The following is a 14,376-nucleotide window of genomic DNA, read 5'->3' as shown; positions in this document are numbered from 1 at the left end:
ACCACGCGTTGGCCTGGGTCTCTCCGCTCCGAGCCACCATCTCAAGAGTGCCACGTTCTCCCAACTGATGCATCCCAGTCTCAAATCACAGCACTTCTAACCCCACTAACCTCCCAATCTCCGCATTCATGCACTCCATCCGTGATCTGCGGTGACCACGTCGCTCCGAAGCTGCACCTCCAAAGTAATGACCACTCTTTGTACTGATCTGGTAATTTGCTGCTAGGTTCACAGAGGCAAAAATGAAAGTGTCCACATTTGTTACTTATGATGTAATCAGGATTTCCAACAGCATTTCAGAGGGAATATCATCTGCCATACCTCAGGCACCAGGCAAAAAAAAAATAATTAAACTTGTATATGATGTCTCTAATTTAGTGCTCTGGGTGGAAAAAAGGGAGGAGGGACACAATCGCATTTAAACTAATTTGAACCTTCAAAGTGACACAAGTATTGGTTTTGTGACAGACTACAGACTGTGTCACAGCACCGACTGCTGCAGTAACAGAAGCTGCCTCGTCCTACCAAAACCTGTTCGCCAGTCAGGTGTGGTTACCACATCACTTTCCTACTGTGCCCCAGTAGAGAGGGGTCTCCCCTCCTGTACCGACACCCACGGCTGATGGGCTAGACCATCCTACCCATTTCAGTCATCGACTATTGAAAACCTATACAGATCTTTCACACTTTCCAGGAGATTCCATCGTTAACAGGCTGACACACTTCCAGTACGTTACTCGGGTGAAAGAAATGCTCTATTCCCCAAACAAAGCAAATGCGAAACTACAACACCATTTGGATTCACACTTCCTTAGCACATAATAATCAGAGCACTCAGTACATTGCAGCTCTACCTTCAAACTGCTCGCTCCTCTGGCCATCTGGCAACTTCTTCTAGCCTTGCCGTGAATAACCCGCCTGCCTGTCACACGCCACCCGTACGAAGCACTTATACCTTGAATATTGCTAACCCTGCTCAGTGTATGTGGACACACTTTCCAGCTTGCTCACTCTGCCTCCGGCCACCACAGCACCTCCCAGCTGAGCTCAAACCTCAGTTCCCATCATCCCTCGGCTTACGGCTGCATCCCGCCAACGCACTTTCCACAATTCTTCCACCTCTCCAGACGCAAGCAGTTGTGCTCTGCCTGCTTTCGCCACCCTCTGCCAGTTTAAGAGGCAGGGTATCGACAAGAGCAGCAAACATCTAACGTGAATTCCTCATCCACAGCAACGGACCGGGACGGAGCAGAGCAGCCCGTCACTTGCTGTCGCACATGAGAATACTCACTGTGGGACTGTCACTCCTAGCTCTATGCTTACCAGGCTCCCGGTGCACCGCAGAACGAGTCTCAATTAATTTGCAAAGATTTTCTATTGAAAATTGAAACTATGAGGTTACAAGGTCTGGGGCCTTACCCCTAGTTTGGAAAAGAGGGAAATGATAGAAGGCCTGAGACTGTAAAGCCCCCCCCGAAAAAAAAGTAAAGCTCTGAGCATGAAGACTCTTTGGCTTCATCCCAGGGTAGCAGATCCCAGGAATTACATTTTAAGATGAAGATATGATCTAGCAGAGAAACTGGGAGGAAAAGTGGAAGGTCAGAGTGCAAACAGCCCTGAAACCACTGACCCTAGTTTTGTTACACTAAGAACCCCTTGGCACTGCCCCTAAAATTGCTGTAAAGAGTGAAAAATCCCCAGGACCCTGAAACCTGAACCCCAGCACAAGAAGCCCCAAGCTCCCAACACTGAAATTAGGGAGAAGCACATGCAGGCACAAGCTTTGTGTGCAAGAAGTCCAGAAACCGTGACCCCTCAGATCAGAGAAAGATCTATGGAAGCACAAATCTTACATGGCATGTGGTCCAGCTGCTGCACATTCTTCTCTCCCGTAAGGGTATTTCAGGAAAAGTGCATATCCACAGAGAAAGACATCACAAGCAAAGGAGGGAACAGCAAACTCTTCTTGCAGCCATTGAAAATCCCACTCGGCAAAGGGAAGGACAGCGTGGTGACTGCCTGCCGACAGAGCCCGGGCATCATCTTCAGAGCAACTCCCTCCCTCCAAGACAGCAACCTCATTTATTCATCAGGGCTGCTGAAAGCCACGGAGCCAGGGGTCGTGACTCCCCCCTTTTCACACCCCCGGCACCCTCTGGAAGGAAGTGACATCATCCCTATTCTGAGGAGATTGTATGTGAATTGTGGGAAGGAGGACTGGGAGCGAGAGCAGGCGATGCTGTCAGAGATGCACGGAGACGGGAGAGAAGGAAAACCCTCCAGCAGCAAGTACAGCAGCACAAACCTCCTCCCTCTCGCCGCCAAGAAGCCAGCAGGACCGGGAGCTCTGTGGCAGGGATTCAGGCTCGTCCCGGAGCCCCGGCTGTGCACGGGGAAGCCCCCCAGCTGCAGCAGGGATGGCATCAGGCAGCGATGCTGGAAGAAGGCTGGGGAAGGCTCAGGGTCGCTCGTCTCTCCTCTGGCATGGACTGAATGGTCAGGGGGAGGGGAATTGGATGGGACACAAAAGGGGCACACAGAGGGGGCCACCTCGGTCACAGAAAGCAGAGACTGTTCCAGAGGAGCAGCCTCTCCCAGGCCTTTTCAGCCGTTAATTCCTTGTGACATGCTCTGGGGTATGACAGGATGTGGGGGAAGGGGAGAATTAGCTGTCTGTAGGGAAAGGCTTAGAGAAAAGAGCAAGGGAGAAAAATGCTACAGCGAGACAACATTCCAGCTAAACCTAGGAGATTTAGTCTAATCCAACATCCCATCACGCCTGACATTAGCCTCAGAAGAAGGTATACAAGTAAATACAAGCTGAACACAGCCATAGCTGAAGGAAAAGGACTGTGCGTAGATCTTGCACCGCAGGAGACCACCCACACCACACCAACACCCCTGGAGAGAACCAGCTACTCCCCACTACCCAAATCCAGAAGCAAGATTTGCTTTAAGCTCACAGCATCACGCAGACACCCAAGGCATATTTGCACCCACGCAGCGCAACACACTAACCCCCTGCAAACCCTCCCCAGAATCTCCTTATCCCTGGTTCTGCAAGGGCTTGCAGACTCCCTCAGCATCCCCACCTCGATCACTCAAAAAACTCCTCCTGGTCCCCACTCAAACCTCCTGCAGTTCAGACCATTGCTACCTGCTGTCAAGCAGAAGATAGGAGGTCAACACCCCACTGAAATTGGACCCACTGGTGCTGATAGTTTCTTCTCACATTGACAGACCACTCGTGAAGTCTGCAGAGAGGCATTAGCAGGAGGAAGCCCTGCCAGCTCAATACATTCACCTTTCCCCTCGGCATGAGATGGTGACCTGCTTGCAACTTGACACGACCCACGTACGACAAAGCAATCCCACCTCATCTATGTTCTCTGTCAGCACCCTCTTTCAGCTGGTCTCCCCAAATTCTGCCTCAGCTCCAAAGTTCCACAGTATTATTCACCCAAACTCCCTCTAATAACTGTTCAAAGCCCAGCAACCAGACCTTCATCTTCACTGCTTAGGGCTACATGAAGCCCAAAAGAAAGGGGATTTCTCAGTCTGTAGGTGGCTGCAGGAGTCACTACAGGGCAAAGCCCTTGGCAGTTCTACAGAAATCCAGCGACATGTACTAGCACGCTGACCCTCCCAGTGGCACGCTCCTGCGGTACTGGATGAAATGCCACCGCGTTCCCAGGGAACGTCCCAGCCCCAATCTGCTGTCCCGCTGAGAAGCCATAGCCCAGGACTGCCAGCTCTCACAGCTCATCTGCTCAAGCTGCTTAGGAAAATCCATCTGGAAAACGGAAACAAAACAATGTTTGTGTCCCGGCAGCTCAAACAGCAGCATTTCCTCGGGGGTTATTGTCTGCTCCTCTGTTTGCCTGTGCTGCCACAGCAGAGGCACCTTCCCTTCCCCCTGGCAGCACAACCACCATTTCGCCGGAGATGCCTGTCCCGGGGGTGCAGCATGGGTCAGGAGCCCCAAGAGAAGAACCGGAGAAGCCCAGGCAGGCCCAGGATAGTGTCTGAACACCACCAGATTAACTCCAGCTAGCAGGTCCTCTAGATCTGCCCTCCTGCCTTCTACCACACAACATAGCAACTGCATGAACTCCTCCACAGCCCTGCACAACCTTCCTCATCTCCTTCTATCAACAGAAGCATGTTCTGTCCCTTGCCTGTATACCTGCATTTCCTCCTCCTGAAGTTCTTTATTAGCTATAGAAGTTCTCTGTGCTTCTTGCAGATGCCAGAGTGGTTTTATACTGAAATAAAACCAATAGCATTAAAATAACCACATTGGTCAAATTTGGGTGACCAAAAATGACATTCAGCATGTTTAACCACACAGCTCCTGGCCCTTAAACATCCGCTGGTTCATAAAATATAAGCCCTTCCCCTAAAATATCACTTCGCTAACAGATAGGGTTCCAGCCCCCTCAAGTCACCCCCCTATCTGAACCCCACATCCTTCCTTTCCTCAAAGGATGTCCTACACGGGACATGGGCTTTCTACCCCAGGTTGGGTCATCGCTGCTGCAGCTTACACAAACCTCCTGTTCCCATTCAACTTGCCTTTCTATAAGGACTTACTGTACTTGACGGAAATCATCAATTGGAACTTGGATCAAACTTCATCAGTCCTCATCCAGCTATTTTTAAGGGCCTTAAATGAAGCTCTTTCTAAGCTTGGTTCCTCACAATCTGGGAATTGTTCTTCCCTTGCAGGGAAAAGAGGGGATGCAGTTACATCCATACAAAATGCCCTGAAGCTGGCTAGGAGGCATTTGCTTGCCTACGTCTGCACACGTACAAACCCATCTCTCCTCCAGCACCTCTTGCAGCACCCAGCGTGCAATATGAACTAGACAAAGCAAGGTCCATTGCTGTGTGTCCCCTGTACAATTTACCCATAACAACCATTAGCAAGAAACAGAAGAAATAAGCAGTAGAACAGGTGAAAAAAAAATTACCCAAACCTTCAAAAAGCACCCTTCCAGGGTGGGAATATCTCAGAGCATCTTATGAGAGGGAGGAATACCTACTCAACACAAAATGTGGAACAGAGGCTCATAAAATAAGGTGGGGGACAAATTACACAGCACCAAAGGAAGATGAGTCCTTCCAAGACAGGGCTGCCTTTTACCAACAGCAGCAGATATAAACTGTGAGCGATGCCTGCAGGAACTGCAGGGAAAGCTCCTTCCCTGGGGGGAGATGGCACAGCAGCTGCTAGAAGATTGTGAGGATAGTTCTAGCATGACTGAATATGATTAAGGGAACAGATCTGTACTTTAAAGATTATTGTATGCATTAGTGTAACAGCTAAGAGCCATATTTACAACCAAGCCACAAACTGCTCCGTACGGGTGGGGAACACTGGCAAAAATCAATGGGGTCTTTAGTTTTGGAATATCAATTTCACATCTACTTTTAAGATTCTCCTTTATAGTCTCCCATTTGCCAATGGGAAGGAAATAAAATGAGTCAATGCCAGAGCCATGGGACTAAGCTATCGGCTCTGAGAAAGGAAAGGTTCAAAAAGCCTCTTGTGGCTTGGCACATTTCAGATGCAGCTCCCCCAGGATAAGGCCACTGCACCACAATCATCTCACTACAATGTCATCATTACAGAGCTAATATGATTAGGTTAGATCTGGAACTACAATACTGCCCACTGACACAAATACCCAAAATACATCTTGGAGTATAAACTGACCTTCAAAACCCAGGGGACAAGAACTTACCTGTATAACCCACCAGCTTAAATTGTAAATGCTGGCATAGATACACCCTTGGAAGGACCAAATACCAAGAATATATTGGTAGTCACAAGAACAGACTACTGGCCAGTTGGCCCAACACTTGCTCAACTCAGCTTATTCTTCCCTAATATTTCTTCACAAAGCCCCTTAGCTTCAGGCAGCATAAACATATCAAGATGTTTTCTAAGTGCATGCTCCTTGCTTAAATCCGTCCCCTTCGTCCCTTACTCCAAACACCTCTTGCCTTGGGTAGAAATAGCTCTCATGAGTCCCACATTATCTTCAAACATAGACAAAATCTCCTACCTGTTACCTTCTTGAACCTTGCAGCCTTGCAATTTATACCCTCCAATTTCAAAAGCCTCTTATCAGAGTTTTTCTTAAATAGTCTCTTCTCTCACACAGAAAAAAATCAGCTCTCAAAACCTTACTATTAATGCAGAAGATTTAGTAGCACATGTGCTATTCACTCCAAACCGGTTATTTTCCTGTTGAACAATGCCGCACACAGCACACCGCAAAGGATCCAGCGCCAACATATTGCCTGCTCTTGAGCAATAATATTGATAATCCCAGGTAGTCTAAGCCACTGAGATGTCAAAATTCAGAAGTATTTTTTAAAAGAGAGATGCTACCATTCAAATATTTAAGTCAGATTTTTTGGGTTCTGCACACAAAAGATTCAAGTATTCAAGCACTGTTCTGCAACTACAAGGATTAGTACTTTTCCCCTGTCTAACAAGAAGAAAGTGATCAATTATGGAAAAAAACCAACAAATACGCTGCAAGTTGGCAACATCCATTTGCCTCCATTCAATGGAGTAGCACAAACGTGCAATATGCACAGGGAAACCAGGTAAAATTCTCATCCTTGGCCTGTGACCATGCCTCACTTGCTTTTGGAGGGCTGGCTAGCCATGCTACTGCCACCTTCAGGAATAAAACTGTTCTCTGCAAAGTTGAATACATTGTCTGAACAATTATTTTTTATTAGAGAGACACCACAACAACCAACATATCTGCTTGGCATGGACTTGTCTACAGTGGTGGTGTTTTCAGGAAAAAAAGTAGTATCTTGCAAATCCCATTGGTTTTAGTGCAAGAGTATGGAAAGGTCTTAAGTGGAGTTAATTGATACCAAACCACTACTACTCACAGCACTTGGTTCACAACTTTACAAGGACTAGTTAAAAACAGCGTAAGGGAGCCAATGAATTAAAGAGAAAATGAAGAAATTCCCTACTTTGGAATATGCTTCCTCTAATCCAGGTATCAGTTCACAGCCTGCTTGTAATCCTACAAACCAACAACGCTGTAGATCACAACAATTTCCTCCGGGAGGATTTCCCAACACCCCTCACCATCTCTGCATGACCGTTTGTTTCATGACACACAAGCTGAATGCCGCTATCCTGGCAGCACTCTCAGCACCCTCTCACGAGCAGGGTACACGTTTCCAGCAATTGCACTTAGTAGGTGGATTTGCTAAGGGTGCTGCCTGCCTTAGTTGTGGTTAGTAAGATGTGTGTAAATAGGAAAAAAAAACAAAACTAGCAGAATCTGAAGTCTCCCCTCCTCTTTTTTTTTTTTTCCAAGCTGGGATACCTCACAGGCCAGGATTTGTTCATTAGAAAGAAGGAAGAAGTTTGTAGGGATAAGCACAGTTCTCCTCTTTAAAGCATCTTCATTTTAGTACATAAAGGCAGTGATCACCATGAGACATTTCAACTGCCCAAATTAAAGGAAGAATAATGTTCTGAGAGAGATAAAAAGAGCCTCACCCTACAGCTCCAAGACTGCTAGTGCTTTTTTCCTTGACCTCAGCAGGAGCACAATTTAACTCCAAGCTTCATAACTTGTCAGACTACAGAAAATGAGAAGCCTTCACGAATAACTGGTCAAGAAAGAACAGAAGTCAACAGATAAGCTTACCTTAAAACGAGCCACTTCAATGAAAACCTAGGAGTGGAGAAGGAGCACAATCCAAGTCTGCTGACACTAATTTAGTTAAAAACAACACCCAATCGTTGTATCAATGCCGACATATCTGCAACCACCTACATTTTGTGCTAGCGAAGCCCACAATCTGAGCTTTGACGATTCCAAGCTTGAGCAAAAATAATGTCCAAGTTGCTAGGGGGAAAAAGTGTATTAAAAAGTGAAACTAATTTTGTATTTTAAATAGAACTTACTGTTCTACAGGGTAATAAAATCTGCTAATGTTTAATAGTCAGCAACCAGTGACAAGAAAAGTTTGACTGGAACGGGGCAGGAAAATGATGTGGAAAGAGAACATTCAGATGAGTTGGCCTAAGTCTGTAGATACAGCAAGCACCTCACTTTTAAAAATGCTCAGCAGCTGGGCACCCCAAATCTGACTGGGATCAGCAGGCAACGCAAACAACCCTGGTCAACCCACACTCACTTATGTAGTACAAGAGTTAATTTTTCCTGGACACAATGACTGGAGATCAAAGATCTTTGTTTTTGTTGTAATATCCCATGGCTATATTCAAAATTTGTTAATTCATGGCTGTAAACCACACAACCATTAATTTGTCATAGTAAAAATAACAAGGGCTGGATTAAGTCAGCCAGGGCAGAATGAAGTGGTAAAGAGTACTTACGAAAGGAGTATTTCAGATGTAGCTGACCGGTGCCAATCTGATCGCCTCATTTCTTTAAGCAAGCTATTTTTCACTACAATACTGGCAAATTCAAAACTGTTGGGTTTACTCCACCCCAGAATACTTATCAGATCAGCCACCTTAAAAACAAAAAACAGGAGAAAAAGAAAATCAGGAGTATATTTCAAGGTGAAAAAAATATATGCAGCAATGCATCCCTGCTACAGCTAATCTTGAAGCGACCTGCCTTTAGGAAGAGAGAAGACAACCAAAAATTGCCTCTCTACAACACCAGAGGCAGGCTCCCTGGCTTCCTAGTTTACACTAGTGGGCAAACAGTTTTCCCAATAACTTGACTCATTGCTTCAGGAATTCCCTAGGAGATGAGTCACACACAGGGAAAGCCACCAGTCATTCTACCGGAGCTAAACGGACCACCGCTGCCAATACGAGAAGAGTGAAAGAAGTGGGAGAACAGAAGATCAGTGCCAAACTCAGGAAAACCGTACGGTCAACAACATTCCTTGGCAATCCTTCCCTGCTCCCCTCCCCAAAAAGCGTGCCAGCAAGCAGAAGCACACCCGTTCAGCAGCAGAGAGGCAGCACCAGGCTACCGAGCAAAGGGAATTGCTGCAAAGCGGTTTCCTCAGCAGGCAAGTGCCAGGACAGAAGGAAATGCTGGCTCTGCTCACATCCAAGGGCTGCTTGATACAGGAAGGGAAGGTGTCTCTGGAAGGGAAAGATGCTAAGGAATTGAGCCTCTTCTCCCTCCTGCCCTAGCACTGAAGGGGATATAATCAGGAGTAATAGGGGCACATGCAAAATTTCAGGACCTCTCACTCCACATTGCAACCCCCTGCTCACCAGGGTTCACAGATTGTGCCGCTTTTTCTGCTTCACAACCCACTAGGAACTTACCCTGCGATTTTTCCTTTTCTCACATCCCATTACTAAGCGGTTAGGCAGAGATATGCCCTGTTGCAAGTCAAAAATGCTGAGAATCACTGTGATGTGGCAAGCTCTTTGGTAAACTACACCCTAATGTACTTTTTCTTAATACAATTTGTAATCATTAAGTGTGGATGCTAACTATGTAAAACTGCCAGGCTCAACTATGTTGGAAGTTGGCTTCAGAAAATCTAAATCCTACTTGGATACAATCTATTCTCATTTTACTGGTGCTGCCTGTTTACTTCAGCCATTTCCCTCAATCACATCCCTGATCATGGGACCCTGGGCTGACAGCTCTATTTCTAATCAGACATCCAGCCCCTACATTGTTTCTCTAGTCTCTTTTAGATTTGCACTAAAATGCATCTGCTGATCTTGTCAGATGGCTTGTGCATCCATTTGGGTTCAGATGGCTACTTTTACTTGAAATTCTTTACTTTGGGCAAGGACATGCCCATATCTTACATTCCTAGAAATCAGACTGAAAAGATTGGGTCATCAAGGTCATACACCCCAAAGGCCATGCAAATTCTGTCATGTCCTTAAGTCACCCAGGATGAGATCTGAATTTAAGAGCTCTCTCTAGGTTACTGTAAATGACTCAAGTTCTGGCTGCTTTTCCATGTCGTTCACCACTAAGGATCACTTCTTGTAACTCACAACTCACAAGTTCTCCTACCACATCTCTATTCCCAGTCAGCCCCACAAACACAGTTAATCCGTTGCGCAACTATCTTCTAACACTCCAAAACCATCAAGTTCTAGAAGTCCACCTCTCCTACCAGCCCCCCACGGTCCCCGATTAATTTGCTTCCAGTGCTGAAATGAAACTCCCAGCAGACAGACACCAACATGCTATTCAGGGGACCCACCTCCCTCTGCAGCAGTTATTTCAAAGCGGGAGTATTCTCAAGTGCTGTGATTTCCCTGAAAATACCATGTCTGTATTTTATTGCAAATGCACGTGTCTGGCTTCTCCCCTTACTCCCCAAACCTTTCCCCAGGTTACCACTTTCCAATAGCTTATTCCTCCTGAGAGCATCAGTCTTGCACCTTATTAAGCAGAATCTCGTCTTCTTGCCCACAACTCTGGATTTCTTAGAACCTTCACTGAAAATTAGTAATACACTGCAAGCAGGAATATCGGTTATTCTTGCAAACACATTTAATAAAACAGAACTTAAAGCAATATTTATGGCATTCTATTTAGAAACCTAACTCTATCACCATCATTCCCCCTCCCCAGTATAACTCCAACTTCACAGAAGTAACCTCAAAAATAAGCCAAACAATCCTGAATCCATTTTTTCAAACGAGATCTCGTGAAGTCTAATAATCTCCTAACATCCAGAGGACTGCTGTTTTCCAGAGGAGGGCTTCTCTTGGTACCAGGCCAGGCCACGTTCCCATATCATGGAGCATATCCACTTTCACTTGAATGTTTACCCTGGGGCATTAACAAAGCAAAGATCAAACACCAAAGTAACAAGCTCTGTCGGCTGAAGGGCGTATGTGTGTGGTTCAGGATACAAGAACACATGCACAGGCAAAGGTAGGCATTTTTACCAACACAAGTATCAGTGCAGCAGTAACTACCTTTAATGTACACCCCACATAGTGTAAAAAAACAGAGTTGTTAAAATCCTACAAATTGTGAATTTCAGCTCACAATTTTCCTTGACTTGGATAATATCACTTACATACATACACTGTAAGAGGCCTTACAGCATGTGACAACAGAGCATTGCCACCGCCTGTCACAAACACTGATATTAACCATCTGTATCTGTACACTGACACTCCGCTGTTCTCAGTCCATCACTCTGGGTACTCAAAAGGAAGCTTTTCAGATTTTAAAGGAAACAGGCTTTCAAGGTAAATGACAGCAGAACAGCTTTGTATTGACTAACATGCTTTTCTCATCCTAGACCAGCCCAAATTAGTACAAATGAGAATCTTAAAAAGATTTTTCTATTGCTCAAAGTGAACATTTAAAGTCTAACTCTGAATTTCCAGATGCTGGCTTCTGCTGCTGCAACTTCAGAAGAAATGTGGTTCTGTCCCTCCCATCTCGTGGCTTCCACCTCAGCGCACGAGAACAGCCCTTGAAATAAAACAAATGATCAGGCTAAGTATTCCCAGAAGAAAAAAAAAAAATCTTTCCTTATTCCTGCCTGGAGAACAGAGTCTTCTAAAGAAAGCTGCTAGCTCTGACCCGGCTCATGTAAAGCTTGCTAATTACAGTGAAAATCTGAAGAAAGCAAGAGCAGGAGGGAGGGAGAGCTAGACTCCAGCTCTCTGGCTCACACAAATGACAGCTTGAGCAAACTTTTCCTGCCTCAGCGGTTGCTGCTATAAATAACACCCTCCAGGGCTCAGTGCTGCAGGAACCCAAATCCCAGTCACCTCGCAGAGACCCTCGGAAGTCTGCGCTGCTCTGTACACACACGAGCTTTAAGAGCAGCCTCCTTCCGCGGTTACGCGCACACCACCGTGCTTCTACACGCAGCTCCTCTAATACATAGTCCCAGACCGGCGAGTCCTGGCACCTTCCTGTACTCAGGGCAGTCCTGTTCTCACACGCACACGTATGCACATCGCTTTCTGAAAGCCTCCCTTGTCTCTTCACCCAATCCTTTAGATTTTATGTTTTCTCTCCTCTGGCAACCCACTCCCCCCATTATTCTGTCATTCTCTTACTCCCTTTTCTTTTTCAGTCTTTGCATTTTCTGTGGCTTCCCTTGATTACATTGTTTTGCAGCCCTCCATTTATTTCTCCACATTTTTGTTGCTAAGATGCCCCAGAGTATCTTGAGACAAGCAGAGCTCTTCCTTCCAGCTGCTGACAGCTGTTCTCTGGCCCAAAAGGCTTGTCTGTTAGGAACCCAGAGGAGATCACTGAGGAGTGCAGCATGCCTGCGAGACGTAAAATCACCAACTGTTCAGTGCATGCAGCTCCAACTCCCTCTTGGTTTAGAAAATTAAGTCCCAAATTCAGACCCAGTGGAAATCAAGTCTGAGCAGTTCCCCTGTGACTTACAGTTTGCTTTCCCTCTAGCCACTTGCTCCAGCTGGTGCTTCAGATAAAGATGCTATAACCACACATGCAGCACTGTTGCAAGAGGCACAAGAAAGACACCTCAACGTACCACTGATCACCGGGACAAGACGACCAACTGCTGCTTCCTCTTCCTAGAAATTCTTGCCCATCCAGTGCTTCCCTAGTGACACAGCAAGATAAGACTGAAATCCCGGGCTGTATCCTGCCAAGCTGAAGTAGCTAGACTCTCTCTGAAGCTCAGATTTGCATGCGTGTGATAGAAGGCAGGAATCCTATTTTCATTTTGCTTATGTAAGCAAGGATGAATCAAGCCCAGGTTTCTCTGATCTTGTGTCACATTTAAGCCTTTTTTATATATATATATATCTTTCTGTAACCCAGAGCTAAAAAGCCCTCCATTAGCTACACTTCTAAACACCAGCACACACATCCCTCCTCCGTAACACCCACGCACAGCACCTCCTGCACACACATAGTGCACATAATCTGCATGCATAGCTCCTCTACAAAACCTCCGGGCCCTCAGTGGTTGTGCCTTGCCTGACAGTGACACAGTACACGCACCTCAAGCCACCCTTCACTACCAAGTATCCCTTCCCACTGCTCCCAGAGACAGCCTGTAGACAAGTAGAGAATTCAGTTTCTAGCTCAGTAATTATTTAGACCACTCAATGAAGAAGATCTCCTAAAGTTCTATAGTCCTCTAGTTTTCCAGCTATGAGTCCTGCAAATACTCATACTCTGATACATATTTCCTCAAACTTTTTCCTGTTCTGTCACAGAGCTAACAGACTACTTCTGCCTATTTTTCTCTGTGGGTTCATCATTACGGAGTTGGAACAGCTAATGACCATCTCATCCTCTGCTCCCCAAATGTCTGACAAACTCAGTGTTACAGGTAGCACAGCCACACATTCGTGTCTTCCACCAGGGTACCATGCATCAAACTCTCATAGCATGTCCAAGTTTTCACACTTATTTCCTTAATTAGCCCTCCCCCATTTTCTTCAAGCGTCTCCTTGATATACTGACCACTTATATCTTTCTATGCTACCTTACAGCTCTTCCAAAATCCTAGTTGCAGGATACCTCTCAGCTGACTTTCCTTGGCCTCTAAGAGGGAACATCACATAACAAGCTATTTACTGCTCATTTCATTCCTCTGGCTCCAGAAGGTGGTTCCATGAAGGGGCTGTATGAAGCAGACTGTGGGGACTACCATAGACTCCTTCATACAAATGCACGCATGACATAGCTTGTAGCTAATTGTATAAGACCTCAATGCTAGCAAAGCGTTTCTAGCCTGTCCCAAGGCTTGCCTTGATATTTTCATGAAGACACACACGTTTTTCTCCCTGTTTCCATATACTCCTTTCTCTCGTTAGCAGCTGCTGGAGAAGTCACTAAGCACACGTTGGTAGGAGCTAGAAAAGCCTGTCACGACAGGGACAGCATCACTACCCTCTGGGCCATCCAGCTCTGTACCTAGAATGAGTTTAGCAAAGATGGACAAAAGCAAGGTGAAAGGAGGTGAGGCAGAAGCAGACATCCCACGTGACAAAAGGAGAACTGCAGCTGTAGAAATAGCCTGAAAAAAGTATTCCTTGGCTTCAAGCAGCTGTACAGACATGAACCGAAAAGCACAGATTGCAACTGTGTTTCTGTGGCTAACAACTGGTTATACTGAAAGAAAAAATCAGGAACAGTTCTTCCCCAAGCTAATGGAGTGCAGGAAACACGAACCAGCCACACACAGGAGTCCACCAGCTCTGGTGTTGCGGACTGCTAGGACTATGGTAGGAGGTAACAAAAAGCAGCAGGAGACTATTCAGAACATAAATCAAAACCATGGTTACTAAAATAGAGAGGAAAATCATGAAAATAAGATAAAAGGAATCAGATATCACAAAAGAGGGACTGGGAAAGGAGCTAGGTATATTCTCTCTGCCAAAGAGAAGTGGACAAAATATAA

The 14,376-nt window shown here is 45.9% G+C and overlaps 1 protein-coding gene across 1 annotated transcript in view; it reads right to left on the bottom strand.

Annotated features, from left to right (window-relative positions):
* DAGLA (diacylglycerol lipase alpha) overlaps positions 1-14,376 on the bottom strand; it is a 67,882-nt gene that overhangs the window by 37,746 nt on the left and 15,760 nt on the right. Inside the window, exon 3 of the mRNA XM_075755515.1 lies at positions 8,393-8,532. The gene's annotated coding sequence lies outside the window, so the exon portion shown is untranslated. The remainder of the gene's footprint in view (positions 1-8,392; positions 8,533-14,376) is intronic.

Source organism: Balearica regulorum, chromosome 5 (genome assembly GCF_011004875.1).
Source record: "Balearica regulorum gibbericeps isolate bBalReg1 chromosome 5, bBalReg1.pri, whole genome shotgun sequence".
NCBI classification, from domain to species: Eukaryota; Metazoa; Chordata; class Aves; order Gruiformes; family Gruidae; genus Balearica; species Balearica regulorum.
This window is presented reverse-complemented; position numbering and strand designations above follow the sequence as displayed.